Source organism: Coturnix japonica, chromosome 4, assembly GCF_054131305.1.
Source record: "Coturnix japonica strain WE chromosome 4, WE-NBRP24, whole genome shotgun sequence".
In the NCBI taxonomy this organism is placed as follows: Eukaryota; Metazoa; Chordata; class Aves; order Galliformes; family Phasianidae; genus Coturnix; species Coturnix japonica.
In genome coordinates this window covers 27818397-27836000 of record NC_140666.1, presented here as the reverse complement: position 1 = coordinate 27836000, position 17604 = coordinate 27818397, and positions in this window count along the sequence as shown.

The window sequence follows — 17604 nt, the reverse complement described above, 5'->3', positions numbered from 1 at the left end:
AGCTTTCCTTCCTTTCTTCCATCTAAGTTGTTCATGAAAATATCAGTGTATCTATGAGTGGTTTGAGCCAACATGAGGAACCGATTTCAGTTTAATCATACAGTTCAAAAGCACTGTGCATGAAACAAGTGGAGAAGACATTTTCAAAGTAATCACACAGAATGACGGGTTAAATCATAGGAAGTTATGATCTCTAATTCTTTCTTACTTGTTTCCAGATTTTACATTTAAATAAAGCTTGAAACTGCTAGGCTTGCAAGACTGAGAGTTTTTTTTTACAAAATCAGCATTTAAAGCATAAAAATATGCGGTATTTTCTCCTACTGTTTGGATGACTAACATTACATATTATTTTCCCCTTGGTGATACTTCATTCTAATTATCTCAAATGTTCTGACACTATTAAGAATATAGATTGTAATGAATAATTTGATAACTGAATATTATTGAATATTTGTGGGTTTTTTTGTTTTGTTTTTCTTTTTAATCTGAGTCTGATTTCTATGTTAACTCTAGAAAAAATCTTCATGGTAGAGACAAAAACCCTTAACAGCCCTAGAAAATCACTAGCATTGCGGTGGTTTGTTGCAACTCATGCTCTCCTTTCTGGTTCAGTTCAGGACTATTTTTGGTTCCAAAATGTGCCTCCAATAAGAGAAACAGGTCATTATCTTCCCCTTGATCCCTTCTACGCTTCTCTATGATATGAGAGAATTGAACAAAATCTTCTTCATTCTGCTTAAAAGCTTTAAATGTTGGTCTATGACATGAAAGAAAGCAATACGATCAGTACTGGTCAGTGATGACACATGCTTATGTTAAAGAAAGCAGCAGGAGCCATCATTATGCTTTGTAAGGATGCTGATACCATTTTGGTGCATGTGTGCTCTGAAATTAAGTCTTCAGAGTGCTCAGGCAGATGAATGCCTAGTTTCTGGATCCTGTTGAAGCAGATTGAAATAAAACTCTCAGGTTCTCCGACTTAAAGATTACAATCCATGTCTGCAGTGACCCAGAAGATGTAATACAGCATTTTACTCACATTGAAGCTATATGATTTCAGTAATCTAACATGCTTTTCAGCTTTACCCTTTACAAAGTGCCTAAAATACACAGTATTTTTCCACAGGTTTTGATCTCAGAGGATTCAAATGTACTTTTTTTGGCTGCCTACATTTCTATTCATCTTCTTTTATCTTCAGACTTACGAGAAAACACAAATTAACTGTTATCATTCTTCATTGATTTTATAATTATCCCAAATGTTAAACAAATAATCAGAAACTCATGGACTCAATTCTAAGAAGAAAGAATTATTATGTCTATGTCTGCTTTACTCAGGCATCATTTGAATACCCTTGTAGTAGAACCACCTTCCTCTAGATCTGTATTCATCAACGTATGCAGACTTACTACTTTCCTTATTACAAAAGATGAATCGATAACTGCATGCTGAAATGGTTTTAGTGTAAATAATTAAATTCAAGTAATGCTGAGTATAAATCCAACATCCTGAGCAGAAGGCACTCAGTATGAGGACTGCCCATGTCTCTGTTTTGAGTAAAGGATTTGGTGTGTCTTCTTATGCCCTCAGCACTTACAATATTTGTGCTAACAGAAATGCTGAGAAGGTTGTGCCATATGGACTCTCCTGAGCCAGGGCTGGCACGAGCAGCACTTACTATCATGATTTTCCCCTGAAATAGCTTTCCCCTACAAGAATGATGCTTTTTTTTTTTTCTTTTTTTTTTTTCTTCATGAAACCATTAAAGGAAAAGCAAATATATCCCTTCAAATTTATCCCATCCAGCCACTTGCTTTAGATTATTGCCCCCATGTGCAATAGAGTGAAACTCAAACATTGCTGACCTGTGAATCCTGCAGTACTGAAGGCGTGGAGCATCTGTTAAGACTGACGTCTTCAAAGCAGGTAAAAGGGAATTCTTTTTTTACTTTAGGAAGTAATTGTGAAGGTGTCTGGGACAAACTCTGACATGGTGAGACCAGAGTCCCTAATTGTTCCCTCCTGTGAAGTCCAACTATCCTTCGAGAGACTATCTGTGGCTACAGCCAGCAATTTCTCATGTCCAAGGGTGAGAAGGCTGAAGATCACATTTCATACTGTTCTCCAGTTACAAACACTCCTTCCTCAAGAACATTCATAATACTATACCACATAGAAAACTGCAAGGAGAAAATAACACTTTCTCACCTGCCAAAATAGATTTCAGAGGGAAGAGTCTTAAGTGGTTGTTCTTGTGTGATGAAGAATTTATTTCTAGCTGGTCTTTAGTGTAAAATCTTTCCACTGTATCTCTTTCTAAACATAACAGAATGGGAAAAAAGAAAGAAATGATGAAATTGTGAAGTTAATTTTCAGAAGAATATGAGAAACATAATAGTATTTTCAAGCTATGAATAAAAGCTCCCTATTATTTATGTATGTTTCATCTTAGTTTAATTCACAGAATCACAGAATGGCCCGGGTTGGAAGAGAGCTCAAGGATCATAAAGCTCCAACCTGCTCACTACAGGCAGAGCACCAACCTCTACTTTTAATACTAGACCAGGCTGCTTAGGGCCCCATCCAACCTGGCCTTGAACACATCTCTTGGCAGCCCAACACCTCACTACTCTCATAGTAAAGAACTTCCCCCTGACATCCAACCTAAATCTTCCCCCTCCTTCAACTTAAAACCATTACCCCTTGTCCTGCCATTACCTACCCTTTCAAAGAGTTGACTCACCTCCTGTTTATAGGCTTCCTTTAGGTTCTGAAAGGCGGCAATGAGGTCACCCCACAGCCTTCTTTTCTCCAGGCTGAACAAACTCAGCTCCCTCAGCTTGTCTTCACAGGGGAGGTGCTCCAGCTCCCTGATTATCTTCGTGGCCCTCCTCTGGACCCCATCCAACAGCTCTCTGTCTTTCTTGTACTGAGTCTCTACACAGTACTCCAGATGGGGCCTCACAAGGGCAGAGTAGAGAGGGACAGTCATCTCCCCATCCCTGCTGGGACCCCTCTTCTAATGGAGCCCAGGATACCAACTCTTCAGTCCCCTTTTTTTTTAGTGATCTTAATAACTGCAAAAATTCTTGCATAGATCAGACAATACAAAATATCAGAAGGTAGTGAAAATTTGGATGATGCATTAATGAATTTGTTCTCCCCCCAGTGAGCAGCTGACCAGTGGGAATTAATTAATAATTCCTTTTTCCATCCACAGATGAAGTAATTCTTTTCATAGATACCTGTAAGTGTTGCACTGGTAATCTAATCCATTATCTAATTCTAAGAATGCAGGCAGCATTTGAAAATGACCCTTTATAAACTACAAATTTTTGTAGCTTTATCTTTGCTGTTAATAATAACATCTCTCCTGAAGTGGGGGATGTGATTTCAGTTAATTCATCCTGTAGTCACACTAAGCTTATTACTTTGAAAGGAAATGGCTAAAGGCACTGGGTTTTGTGGTTGAAATGCTCTGCTACAGAATACCATTTAGTCACCGCGTTATTATCTGGCTCACACTTGTCATTTCTTTCTGACTTTAATTTTGGGAATAGTTCCCTATCTCCTAAGTATATACCTTTGCAAATACATACGTCACTTTGAAAGTAATGGCTTCTATTTATTTCCATGGAAACTGCAACAGATAGAAAAAGTACAATAACACTATTTGATAGAGCAAAAATTCTCAGCTACAAAACACAATTTTGCAACATAGTCACCACCATTAACTATGCACTGTCACCAGTGATGAGCAAGAGCCTGCATCTCACACTGGTAAATACCTGCACCATTGGAGGTGACATGCTGTCACTGTCACCACTGCTCAAATGCACCATTCACTGTCTCACTGCGCTCATATCCACTGTTTGGTGTCAGTGAGTCAGTGGGTGCCATTTTCTCCACATGGAGGAATTTTGTATCATACGCACTTCCATATCAGATGCCATTTTTTCTAGACTGCACCTCTTCTGCCATCTGTCACACAGTAATAAAATTTAACAGGATATCTGTGGCAAGGTTCAGCCTCAACTGCTGTACCACTGGCATCCACCTGTGATATTGAGGGCCAACATAATAAAATGGGAGGCATTACTTTTGGATCATCCAACATACTATACTGTAACCAAAACATTTGAAGGAAAATACATTTGGATTGGGAAATCAGATAATTTTTGTAAAATTGAACCTCAAATAGTGATAAAGCATTATAGCATCAAACAATTTTTTCAAACAAGATTTTCAAACAAGAAGTGTATTTTTGAAGGATTGTTGTTGCAAATTCTAGGAAATTTTGTTGGGACTTTGTGCGTTTTCGTGTGGTATGAGACAGTGATCAGGGAAGAGTTAGTCTCAAGTTTTTAGTATCTACCTATGTAAGGTGAAAGATTCTGCATGAGATTCCATCTATGTTTCTTTAGAAATCTTTTCATTGTTAAAACACTACAGATGAGATCCGTTCTAGGACATCTCATAATCAAAGGATATTAGTGAATAATTCCTACTACAAGAACTTAAGATAGAAGTGTTTTTTTTTAAAGAATTTCTCTTCAGGCATCTATCCTGAAAAGTCATTAGATGGGATGCACTACTTGTTGGCTTTTTAAAAATAATTTTATTATTATTATTTTTTCTACATTAAGCAAATTTTGTGTTTCTTTTGGCATAAGATTCCCATTTAGCTCAGTTCATATGCTTTTAGCCATCTGACAATATGAATATTTTTCATGTCACAGCTGTGCTGTGATGACATGCAGTTTTGCCCCTGAGGTCGGGTTTCTTCTGTTTATTTCTTCATAGGATGAAATAACAAATAACACAAAATACTTTGATGAAGAAGCTACCACTTTTAGGCAGTTTTACGTAGTTCCCTGTATGTTGATCACACATATGTGATTGCTCCTTTACAGCATCTGCAAGTAATTTAACAGTAACAAAAATGTCTGAAACTTTTGACGTATTTGGAAAAAATACAGCTGCAAGAATCTATGGCTTGGAAAACTGGTGCAGTAGAGAATAAAAATAGCAAGCTTCAAAAAAGCAGACTTCATAAATCAGAGGTTTTGTAGGTGGACTCTCTTGGGATACTGGTTTGGAAAAAAAAAAAAAAAGAAAAGCTGAAAAAATCCGGCCACTCTTCAGAGATGAAGTATTTAGAATAAAAGTGTAAGCTATGCAACTGTGGGGGGAAGAAAGGCAAAGTAATAACAGAATCAGGTGGGCTTAATTTTGTTACTCTCTAATATAAAAATGGACCGTACTGAGATTAAACCAGACCGCTGAAGATGATTTCAGAAGTATAGATCAGGCATGAGTCCCAAAATCTGAATAGCCAAGGGGATTAACTGAGGTGCAACTAGCAAGGGGCACCAAGAGGAATAAAAAATTATTGGGCACAAAACTGAAAAACAAAGGAAAGGTTTGGGACAGTGCTCAGTAGCAAATGTAATGCGAAGGCTCTTTGTACAATTGCATTTTAAGTATTTAATGACTTCTTTTCCTGGGTATTTTCACTCAAAAAGTGCAAAGAAGATCATGACAGCCTGATAAACAAGAGCAACCAAAAAGGGCAAGATCTATAGTCAAGACATTAAATGACAGTTTGAAGAATGTATAAATAAGTCAGATATGTTCCTACAGTCCTGTCCAATACTCTTTGTTCTAAATTGCCTTGAACTTCTGGCCAAGCTGATTAGAGAGGTTAATGGTTATCTTTGGAGACAGGCAAGTCCATGACCTATTTTCCAATTTGTTTGTTCAAATTAATATCTGTGGAGAGGGAAGTTATAAACTAGGAAAATATACTGCAAAAATACTAAAAATAATTAAAGATCTTTAGTGAGTCATACGCTGTAGTTTATCAAAATAGAGATCAAAAGCTAACTTGATTATGGTATATAAACACTTCTATGCAGTTACTTTTGCTTGATACCAACGGGCTGTTTAGTATAAGAGAAAAAAATGCAAAGCAGCAGTGAAGAGCTGAAAGATGGACAAATGCAAACTGGAAGTAATGTGTAGCTTTCTAACAGTGAGGGCAATTAATCAGTGGAATAAGTTACCATAGGAAGTACCACATAAGCTGTGATTTATTCAATATACTCAAAATCTGTGCCTCTTTTGGGGGAAGCTTCTGTAGGATTGTATGCATGATTCTTTCCTCCTGCTAGTGCTTTTGGAATCTATTAATTTCTTCTCACTTACCCACATGACTAACAATGACTTAAGTCCACTTTTTCATTTAGGTCCATGGCAGAACTCAAGATTACTTATCAGAACAGAGACTACACATTATTACTTATTACCCAATTACTTCAACTATATTCTAGCCAATATTTGGGCATTTTATTTAGGTTATTACGTTTATAAAAATCTTAAAAATGTTGTATAACATTTGCCAAGTATTCTATGTCATTATGGCAAGGAGATACTATAAATGTAAAATCACATTCACCCACAGATATGATGTAGATGCCATTGAGAATACAGAAAAATACTGTTCCTATATTTCAAAGAACAAAGCCACAGTAATAATACCTCTAAGGAGTCTATATTTTTTTTAGTATGAAATGTACTTTTCAGCAAAGGTCCAACCCAGTATGTGGCACATGTAGAACTGCAAGTTTCATAATATATTGAGCAAAAATTCAGTACAGTCCACATAACAGCTTAGTGGATATTGTTATCAATAGTTCAATAGAGATGTCAATTAAAAGTGTGAAGAAGAAATAGAGAAAGATAGGTACACATCCTAAGGTGTCAATGTGTAATTTATTTGGAGCCAGCAGGCATGGCGTAAAAATAGAACAAAGAACATTAGTCAAGTGAGCACTACTATTGAAAGTTTGCATAGAAGCAGAACTTACCATGTTAGGAACACTGAAAATCCCTACTAACTAACCACTGAAGTAACAGGAAGTCTATTTTCCCTTGCATAAGTTTTAGGTATAAACTTGGGATATGACATTACTGTGAATGTACTGCATGAAGTACTTGCTAAGTTAGAGCTTGGGACTTCAAAGGACTGGTTACTCACCCTGGAAACAGCCAGCAGACCTGTTTTGTTTTCTAACAGCAAAGCTCAGGGGTGTAGCAGTTGTTCCAAAGATGAACGAGTGGAAATGTTCAGACCAGTTCATTTTTCTCTTTCCTCCTCTGAAATGCTTCTCAGGACTGAAGGAAGACCAAGAGCTATTTTATTTATCTACATTTCTTCAAATATTTTATAAATGCTTAATGAATGTAGGAGATACTGAGGGCTCCCATACTTTCATTCTCTTGGTGCACTGCTGTTAACTCAGTTCAGAATCAATGGTATTTCTTGGGACACAGAAATATGAAACAACTCATAGCTAAGAAACAAGTTACACTTTTCTGTTGTGTGTTTGGCTTTTTTTTTGTTCCAATTTGTTCATAGCTTAAAAACTACAGTATAAAAATGCACTTTTTTGGTACATCCATATATAAGGAAATGGAAAAGCTGGACAGAATTCTGTTAGTAATTACCTTTCTTTTCATTTATTGAAGGAAAGCAGAAGTCTACTGCTTCGTCAAAACACTGTATTAAACGAATAAGCACTTTCAAACAATCAATGCAAGCCAATTAAATGTGTCTCCATGCTTCTAAACTAACAACCAGAGAGTTAGATTTAAATTGGGATTTTATTCTGCAAAGACATAAGCTGCTCTTCAATGTAGTTTATAAAATTAACCAGATATATCCTGCTCAAATTAGCAGTTCCCCTTCTGTAGGAGCACTCAGCAGACACCTTAAAGCTCTGAAAGATATTAGTACAATGTTCAAAATCAGCAAAATGACACGACATAGAAGCTGATCATTCAGAATCTCCCTGTGTGGCATGGACAGCTGCATCTGTTGTTTCCTTTGCCAACCTGAGACATTAAATCATAAAGGCACAAGTTTCCCAGGCTTATGTACTATGAGGAGATGGACACTGTGAAAGATGCAGCATGCCACAGTCATACTGAAGAGCTTTGCCAGTACTCATAAACTAGTTTTCCTCAGACTCTGCTGTTGTATACTGTACAGCGACATTCATGAGAGCACAGCAAATATTCCATATGGCTGGAGAGCATTGTCCAAATGCTGCTTGAACTCCGGCAGATTGGGGCCATGCCCACTGCTCTGGGAAGTCTGATCCATGCCCATAGCTTTTTGCCTAAGGACCTTTGTCTCACATTCCACCTGACCCTCCCCGACACAGCACTGTGCTGCTGCTCCCTAGGGTTCTATCACATCCTAACATCTGTATACCCAAGTAGATTAACAAACAGAATTTTTTGTGCTGACTTATCAGTAGCTCCTTCTGTCAAAAAATAATGCAAATTAATGCAACCAAGGAAGGTGATTCACATCAAATTTTGACCTAATATAGATGTTTGTAAAGGAAATCTCATGACCCAGTGTTTATGGTGGCATTTAATAGGATTGTTCAAAGATTCTTGGACTCCTCAACTGTCTACAGGGAGCTGTAAGAGCTTACCTGAAGGTTAGCTTCTATATATGCCCTCCCAGAAGTTTAGACAGCCATTACAAAGTGCCAGAAACTGCTGAACAGCGTAAAGTAAAATTTATCTGTGTTTACATTTTTACTCATACTCACCAAATACGGTTGGTAACATCACTCATTAATGTCTTCCAGACTGCTTTCAACATGGCTCAAGTTAATCTCCTTGATGAAAACAACCACCTTAACATTCCTAAGATGAAATTTTTTCCTTTTTCATTCTCTCCACCTGTGGCATCCATTCTCACACATATGATGTATTTTCCTGGGGAAAAAAAAAAACCAATTGTCCTGAGAATATAGGATACACTACAGTCTCCTTCTGTTGGAAATGATGCAAGTTCTTGTCCAAAACTACTTTTAAATTAAGAGTATCGCTTAAAAAAGATACTTAACCAAGTTATCTTTAAAGTTTGAACAGTACAAACAGAAGTACAACTTACAAATTTGAGTGTTAAAATATTTGGATAGGCACGGTCATTTGAATGACAAATAATATCAGAATGTAAGAATAACAATGCTTTCTTTCATATTTTCTCTTTAAGAATAATTGGCTGCTGAGGTATACAATTTTATCTGCTCTTGTGCTTTCATCCCTCAGTCAGATAGTCTTCAGTCAGTACAGTTAAAAAAAAGCACAATAAATATTCAGGCTTACATACTCCATTTAATTCTATAAGCTTTGGCAAAAGATGAATTTGCTTATTATTTAATGTTGTTCCTCAGAAATATTTGTATTTAAAACATTACTTTGACTCTGAATTAGATTCAGAGAGAATGGAGCATTAAAGAGTTAGTGAAACACCTGCTTTGTTACTCTGAAATTTGCAGCTCTAGATGGAATGGTAAGCAATCATTTTCACATTGTACAGGCACTTTTCATACTGCTTCCAGCTGTCACTCATAGTATTTACACTGCAAGTCACAAATGGTAGTTGAACTCTCACATGTGTAATATAAGTCACAGAGACAAAAAAATCTATCCTGAGAATATAGGCGAACATAAAGTTTAGTTCAACAAGCTATCACTTGCCAATGAAAGTGTGGTAATATCACAGGTATACTGAATAGCCCTGGAGGATTTCAAGATGAATTTTTGAAGTGATTGCATTCCACTCCAATTTATTTCCTTGGCATGTTATGTGCACAAAAACTTACTAGAGGTGTTCGTGACTGATTTCACATACGTTATAAGGGTGATATATATATATAAACAAAAAAAAAAACCTCACAAAGGAAGAAGAAAATAAAAAGGAAAATTGTCCCCATTGTCTTCTGTGAGGAGAAGCAGCAGCATCTTCCAGTCCCTCCTCAGATAAACAAATGTACCTGCATGGTACTTTCCCCACAGTATCCACATAGTCTCTACCACATCCATTCAAACACCACTTCCACCAGGTGCAGGTGTTTTATTCTTGTTTGCTGTTCAGCTTTTCATTGGTTCCCCAATGTAAATTAGTGGTTGGAAAAAAAAAAAAAAAAAAGCAGGAGTTGGGGAAGTGTGATTCTCACATTAGTGCCAATTGCTTCCCACAAGAACATGCCACAGCAACATAATTAGGTTCTCTTAAAATATTGGGTTCTGCAGGTGATAAAGTTAAAGAGACACTATAACTTAAGAAATATTTAGCTTAAAAAGCTAAGTTCCAGTGAGTTCTCTGGAGATTCTGGAAAATTTAAATCTAAGGGATAGCAGAATAAAGAAGAAGATCACATCATGTGCAATGCTTTTCCTGTGAAGAAAGTTAAGCAATTGTAGCTTTGATCCTGCAATCAGATTTGGCAGCGTGAAATTCTAGCTAGCACATAGATGGGCAATAATACAACACTGTAGAAAAGGAAAATAGGTTTTTCTTTTGACTCTTCTTTAAAAAGCCCAGCACTCCGCTAGGTAGACATTTTCCTCAGTCAATTGATTAGAAAACTGAAGAAAAGCTATCAAGAAAAATCATTATGTTGTCTCTCGTTAGGTCTGCTGGCCAGTCAGCACTGAGAGAGGCAGTCAGTGTCAATGGATCCCATAAAAGTGACAAATAGATCCATGGACTCAGGCTTTAATAGCTAAATTTCCTCTGGTTCTGGCAGAAATTTGAAAAAAAAATGAAGTTTGATTTGGTTTTGCTGTCTTTCTGGAATTATAATTTTATAATCTTACAAGGAATTTTATGAATTTTTGTTAAGTTTAACTTTTCAGATTAAAAAAAAATAACTATAATTCTATTACCATTTCAAGAAATAGATGTTGGTGGTATTTTTTTTTTTTTTCCTTTAGTGCTACAGATATTTGTATTTTCTACAGAATCTTCTTCATTAGTACGATCTATTCTTGCCTCTGCACATACTATGGAATTCCTATCATCTGATCAAAAATCAACTCACTGTGATTCTGTCCTGAAACCCATAATTAAAACCCTTATGTGTTAACCAGCTGGAGAGGACAGAAGTAGCAGTTGCAGCTGGTCTACATGATTTCTCTGTTCATCCTGCAGAAAGTGAGAGTTAAAAAGCCCAACAAGATACATACAGATTTTTCCAGGATATTAACATTTGATTGCTTGTAAAAATTCTCTGTGAACTGGTCCAACATTTTTTTAATAGGGAATAACAGAATATTTAGTTGTTTAATAAATACAGAACACCACATGTCCCAGCATGTTATTACTACAATAACACTGACAATATTGTTTATGATAATTTTACTGAGCCTCAAATAAAATACAAACTGTGGGAGTATAAAAATTCAGCATCTGATGCTCTCTACCAATCACTTTAAAAATGTTAGCAACTTAAATTTCGCATAATAACTGATACAAATATCTACCTCTTACCAATTAAAATTCTCTTCATGCACTTCAACTTCTGAATTAGTGTAAAATTTTCCTTTTTGTTTTTAAGATTTACTTGCATTTTACAGACAATCCTACTCTTCATCCAAATCCACATATTTTTATATAACTGTTGTAAATTCAGATTAAAGCTTGTGTTTCTTCTTTTTATTATAGTTCTGAGTAATAGTCTGTCATTAAGCTAACCAAGCATTTCTTTAGTCTGGGCAGCAAGGTCAGCGTCTAGAAAAAGGCAACCTGCGCTAAGATTTATTTACATATTTTTAGTATTACAGAGATCTAAAATAAATAAAGCATTCTTGTGCTTAGTTAAAAGTGTGTGTTAAATAGTGGTAAGATATGCTTGATATGTAAGTAATAAAACTATCTCAGACCACAGAGAAAGAATGAAGCAGAATGAGAAATGCTAAACCCATGAAAGATATGAATGCAAAATTAGAGCATTAATTTGCATACATACTTTTTAAACCGACATACTTTGTGTACTGTGATATGTAGGCAAACTCACTAGGGAAGAATAATTACGCTGGAAATTCTTGGACAGGAAAAGGAAATGGGGTTGGAGATACGTGTTCCTAGAGGTCCCTTCCAACCTGGGCCATCCCGTAATTCTATGAAGCCACGGCCACAGTTGTTTTATGTTACTAATTTGTAAAGCAATCATACATGTGTTCTGCCAGGACAGTGTAATTCATTTCATTTGCAGCTGATACAGCTTAGCAGCATAGGAAAAAACTGGTAATGAGAAAGGGCTAGTAATGCACTGACTAAACATGGCTTCTAAAAGGAAATAGGAAAGATTGACACAGATCCCAACTGAAGCGTTGCATATAGGCCTCACACAATCAAAGCTTGTTATAACAGATGAACAGGAAGAATTCTGGATTGAATTTCAAACCACTCTTCTACAAGTTAGTCCTTGGTTTTGCCAGATTTCAAAGTACATTCTATTTATGTGATAGCTCACCTACTATAAAGCACAGGAGATGAAGGTCACTGATTTTTGTTTCAGATATTCCCATAAATCATTTCCCGAGGTAGCATACAAAAAATTATACAGATTGCACAGCGCTATAGAATGTTTTAATATATCATTAAAAGCAAAGAGGACAAAAATAAATAGTTCAATGATTTGAGCAGTCAGGCTTGCAGACCCTACTTGAATGGTTATCTTTCTTTCCACCATAACCTTTTCATTAAATCTTCATAGATTTTCAGTCCCCAAAGCTTTTTCCTTTAATTAACATGAAGTTTGGCCAAGAACAGTAAAGCTCCTTCCACCTGCTCTTCCAAGACTTCATGTTTAATGTCTTTGAGCCTTTTCTGAAGGTACTGAAATAAGATGAGATAAGAAACCTGTCCTTTCAATTTCTCTATGAATTTCTAACCACCTTCTCGCAGTTTCTGGCTCTCAAGAACCTCATTTAACATAGCACATGTCTTGCTACTTTTCGCTTCTGGACACAGCATCACTTTCAGTGCATATTAACATCTTTTAATTAGTGCAAACTTCCCAGAGAACAACAAAAGTTCTTTCTAAATTATAACATCATGGTTGGTAGAAATAACCTAAAGTTGAAGCTTTTATATTTCTTTGCAGCTTTTTACACCCTTATCTCTCCATAGCACATTCACTGTTAACAGATTTACTAATTGTTTTCCTTGTTACTTACACAGACTCTAGAAACTTGCCAGTCTATAGCTGAATGAGATTCATCTTTGTATCAGTGACAACTCTCTACTCTACCAGCCATACAAAAGAACACTTTCCCTTTCATAATAGGCCTTCAAATTTTTTAAATTTTCAAACCTTACTTCCCCTTGTTTGTACATCTGGAATAAAAATTATATATAGTATCTGTATGTATATATATAGTATCTTTTTTTTTTTTTGCATAACATGGAACCACCTGCACCTTGTAATGAAAAAAGTATCTCTTTCTACACTAAAATGACAAAAAGCCCCCATTACAGTCAGTATATTATAATGGCAATCCGATGTCTATGTGAGCCTGTGATGTGACCCAAGAGAGCCTAGCATGAGCTTCATGCTACTGGCACTGTCAGATGTGCTGGTAATAATCAGAATGTCCTTTGGCACTTTCCCCTATTTCATTTTTCAATGAAAAAGAGGTGGTTGTTGTAGGTGATGAAGACTGTTGATTTATGCAGGCATTATGATTACGTTACTTTGCTGTGACAGTGAACAGAATACCAAGAACCCCAGCCAAAAATATTCACTTTAAAGGCATCTGTGGAATGAAATACATATCTGAATGAACTTAACAGACTCCAAAGAAATGGAAATCAAATTTTGAACAATTATATTATTACCTTGCTGATTGCTATATTATAGCTGGGAAATAAAAGATGAAACTTTTTTCTCGCTCAGCTTTCACTTCCATTCAGCCTCTGAATGTAGCCAGCCTGCACTCCATAGCTTGTCTCTGATAATAAAGATGGAGGGCTGCAACAAATACTTACCTGAAAACATTTTCACATAATACATATTCTAATGCTTATATTTGGGCATATGCACAAGCCCTTTTTTCAGCTGGGGCCATGTATAACGAGTACTAAGATTTTATGTCAGAAAACTATTGCTATGACTACACATATATTATACCATTCATCCACAAACCATACGCTAGCATTACATTTATTTGCATATATTCCCTTATGTATTTTTTTTTCCCTAATTAAAGAAACAGATACTAAGCAATTGATGTTATTTGTATTCAGCAGCTCACCCTGGGTAGGTTGCAGGTCACGTATTGGCTCAGTGCAAGGTGTACTTTGAAGATAACTATTTAATTTGCTCTTCCTTTTCTCTTAGTTCCACCGAAAATATGGAACAACTTAGCATTAAAAAAAAAATGCGTACCTCAGCAACTATATTTCGCACAATTCAAAGTATGAGGTAATGGCAATGCAATAAGAACAAACATACTTAAAATTTAAACTTTTGTTCCCCACAAACTGAATTTCAGAAGTTGGATACATGTGCGTAAATATGATAAATGTAATACATCAATATTAACTTCAATAGTCAATCTAGTTCCCAAGGTTAAAAATAAAGCACAGCCTGACTTTCTTAGGTACAGAACAACTAGCAGTAGGTCCACAATTGTACATTGCAAGGCACTAAATTTCTGTAGCAACCCCTGGACCTTCCTAAGAGTAAAAACAAATGAGGTGGTACAAAAAAAATTGTGGTCTCTGTAATCAAATCCTTCTGCTGTGTCTGTTAGCTGCGTGGTTGCTAACCTTAAGAAGAAGGGAAGAGGGGAGGGAGGAAGCAAAAAGACAAGGCACAGCTGCTGTTTGGCCAGCTTGCAATTTATAATGTCAGCAAGCAAGCCTTAAACAGACTATTGGCACCAGCATGGTAGATAAGTTGTCTCCAATTCCCTATGCATAATACTTCTGAGCATCTAACAGAGTCACAAGTTCATAGCTGGCTAACAAAATGGCTTATAGGTATGGAAGATGTGAGACATGAACAAAATATCTAGTGAGCAACATTTAATTAAACCATTACAATTCAGTGCTTTTAATTAATAATAATTTTTAAAAAGTTTACATCATGAGTTTCCCTTTTTCCAGCTCCCTCTCACTACAATACAGTAGGGTGCAGATTGTTCTCATAGCTCACCTACAGTTCCCAGGTCATTTATAGGAATGCTACTCAAAATCAGTATTTCCTCTTTTCCTTATCCCATTCCCTTCTTTTTAAAGCCATTTTGCTACTTCATGTAACCCTCTTCCATTTTCACCAACTATTTGCTGCTGCTTCCCCTTCCCCACGTTGTCTTTCCTCCCACCCCTAACTTCCGCATCTCATGGATAGGGTGAAACAAAACACTCATCCAGCAGCACCCTTGCCCCAGCCTGTCCATTTCCTTCACGAAGAATGCCTGTTACTTCTCAGACACAGCTACTCCGTTGTCTTCTTCTGCAGTGATGCTTCTGCCTCTGTCACTGACCTGTTCTCACTAAGGCAAACCTCCTTCCTGTAAAATAAACATCCGTCTCTTGAACTGCTTTGCTTCTGACACGCACAGAGAACCTTCTCTGTTAATCTCTTCTTCCCTACCAGTTTTTCCTTCAATATGACACTCTGTTGTAACATCTGTAGGTGGTAGGTTTACTCCGTCTTTGAAACCTTTAGCTAAATTCCTCCTTTGTTGCATTTTCATCAATTTTGTTTAAGCCTTGAATGCCCTGAACGATTTGTCTGTGCCTTATGTCTACCATATCTAACCTGCTCTTAGTCCTTTACCTCATTACTCCCCTGTCTCCCTGGATACTACATTTCACGACTTTACTGAAAGTACTTTGTACTATGAGCAATTCTTTATTTTATGTTAAGGTCTCTATGTCTTCTGCCAAATATATCCCCCAGCATCAGCAGTGCCACATCCAATTACACAAAGGTTCAGCTGTCTGCTAGGATCTTCAGTAAGGAGATGTCACAGACTGCAATGCCCTGCTCAGGGGCAGCATGCCCTTAAGTACGACTTCAGAAATTACTGATTTACTCAGAATCATCCACTTTACCAGGCATCAGTCAAATTAAAAGAAAACGCCCATACTGGGGAATAACCAGATTCACTTAATTTTGTTTTAGAGACAGTGTGTTCTGCTACACCAAGCTACATCTGTTACATAAAATGGAATAACTCCGTGTCCCTGGAGTTGCTTGTGAGGCCACTGGCAATTTATAGGTGGATAAAAGCTGCATTTTAAAAGTAATAAGAAGATAATAGATAAAAAGAAAGCCATCTAGAAGTTTCCAAAGTGACTAACCTTTTAAGAGAAGGTCAGCTACACATTCAGGAGAGAACAAATCAGTTGGTGGTTGTTAAATGACATTATTATTATTATTCATTTCTTTAAATATGACTGCTAACTTCTGTAGCACCAAGACCTTTGTACAGTGACAATAATGAAAAGATGGTAGTTGTAAATACCCAAAAGGTTATTCACAGGAAAAACTCACCAGTATGGAAGCCTTTAGGCCTGCTGGGAACCACTGAGGCAACCTCCACCAGAAAGCAATCTTCAAGAGATGCTGCCTTAGTGGTGGTCAGCCCTTAAATGAGGTCTAGAGGAGGTGGAGTCAAGCTCCACCCCTTCCAGGAGCACAGCTAAATTACTCTCACCTGTGCTCCCACAGCTGACTAACACTTGTCTCAGCTGATTAATCAGAGGTTCAGGATGTGATTACCAATTTCCCATACAGCTTTATATGACAAAATTTACATCAGGTTGCTACTCTCATCAGCATCCCTGCTCCGCTGTCTTTTCTGCCAACAATTTCAGCATTTTCAAACAAATAAACTAGTTACTTTGACCATTCTTGGAATAAATCTGTGATCAATTTCAGGCATGCTATAAGCTGCAGATACTAAAGTCACATTCAACTTTGCTGACATGAAAATCTTCCTACTCAAAAACAATAGAATGAAGTTCTTTGGATTGTAGACTGAAATGAAGGATTTTGGTACTAAAGAATATATATATACATTTTGCCCAAATCTTAACATCAAGGCTTTGGAGAATGTTCAAAATCTGTTCAAGCAGGTAAACTTAAAAAATAAAAAAGGCTTTTGAGTTTAGTTTGTGCATGCTCTGACCACTTTAAAACAAAATAGGAACATGGTTTTCCTATTAACATTGAACAGCACAGCGCTGACAAACCAAATTAAATTGTAGCTTTTTTTTTCATTTCCTTTAAAAGCAAACAACAAACAAACAAACAAAAATTATTTTTCAGATAAATTATTTCTATTAGGAAAATGTTAATACACTTAGAGAGGATCTGTTCAGAGTCCTTCTTGTACCCTGGGTGCCATTCCAAATTACTCAGATTCAGGTACACAGAAAAAAAAAACCTGCTAGGATGATCAGGAAAATGGAAAAAGGCAGGAGGAACCCACTTATCCATCACATGCCAGAAAGAAACAGAAAGAAAGAATGTGTGGCTGCTTTCTTGAAATATTTAGTGTATGAACAGAAAGTACAGAAAGACGTAAACTGAAACAACACAGCGCAATTATTTGGAGGGTACCAAACTGTCACCACAAGAAATTCGTGGTAGGGGTGTGCGACTGATAGGTAGAAATATGGGAACCGATCTGTATGGAATGGATTTTGTTGAGTTGTCATTTTCATCATAAGAAAAAGCAGCCAGATAATCAAAAAGCTTTTTTCCAGGTCT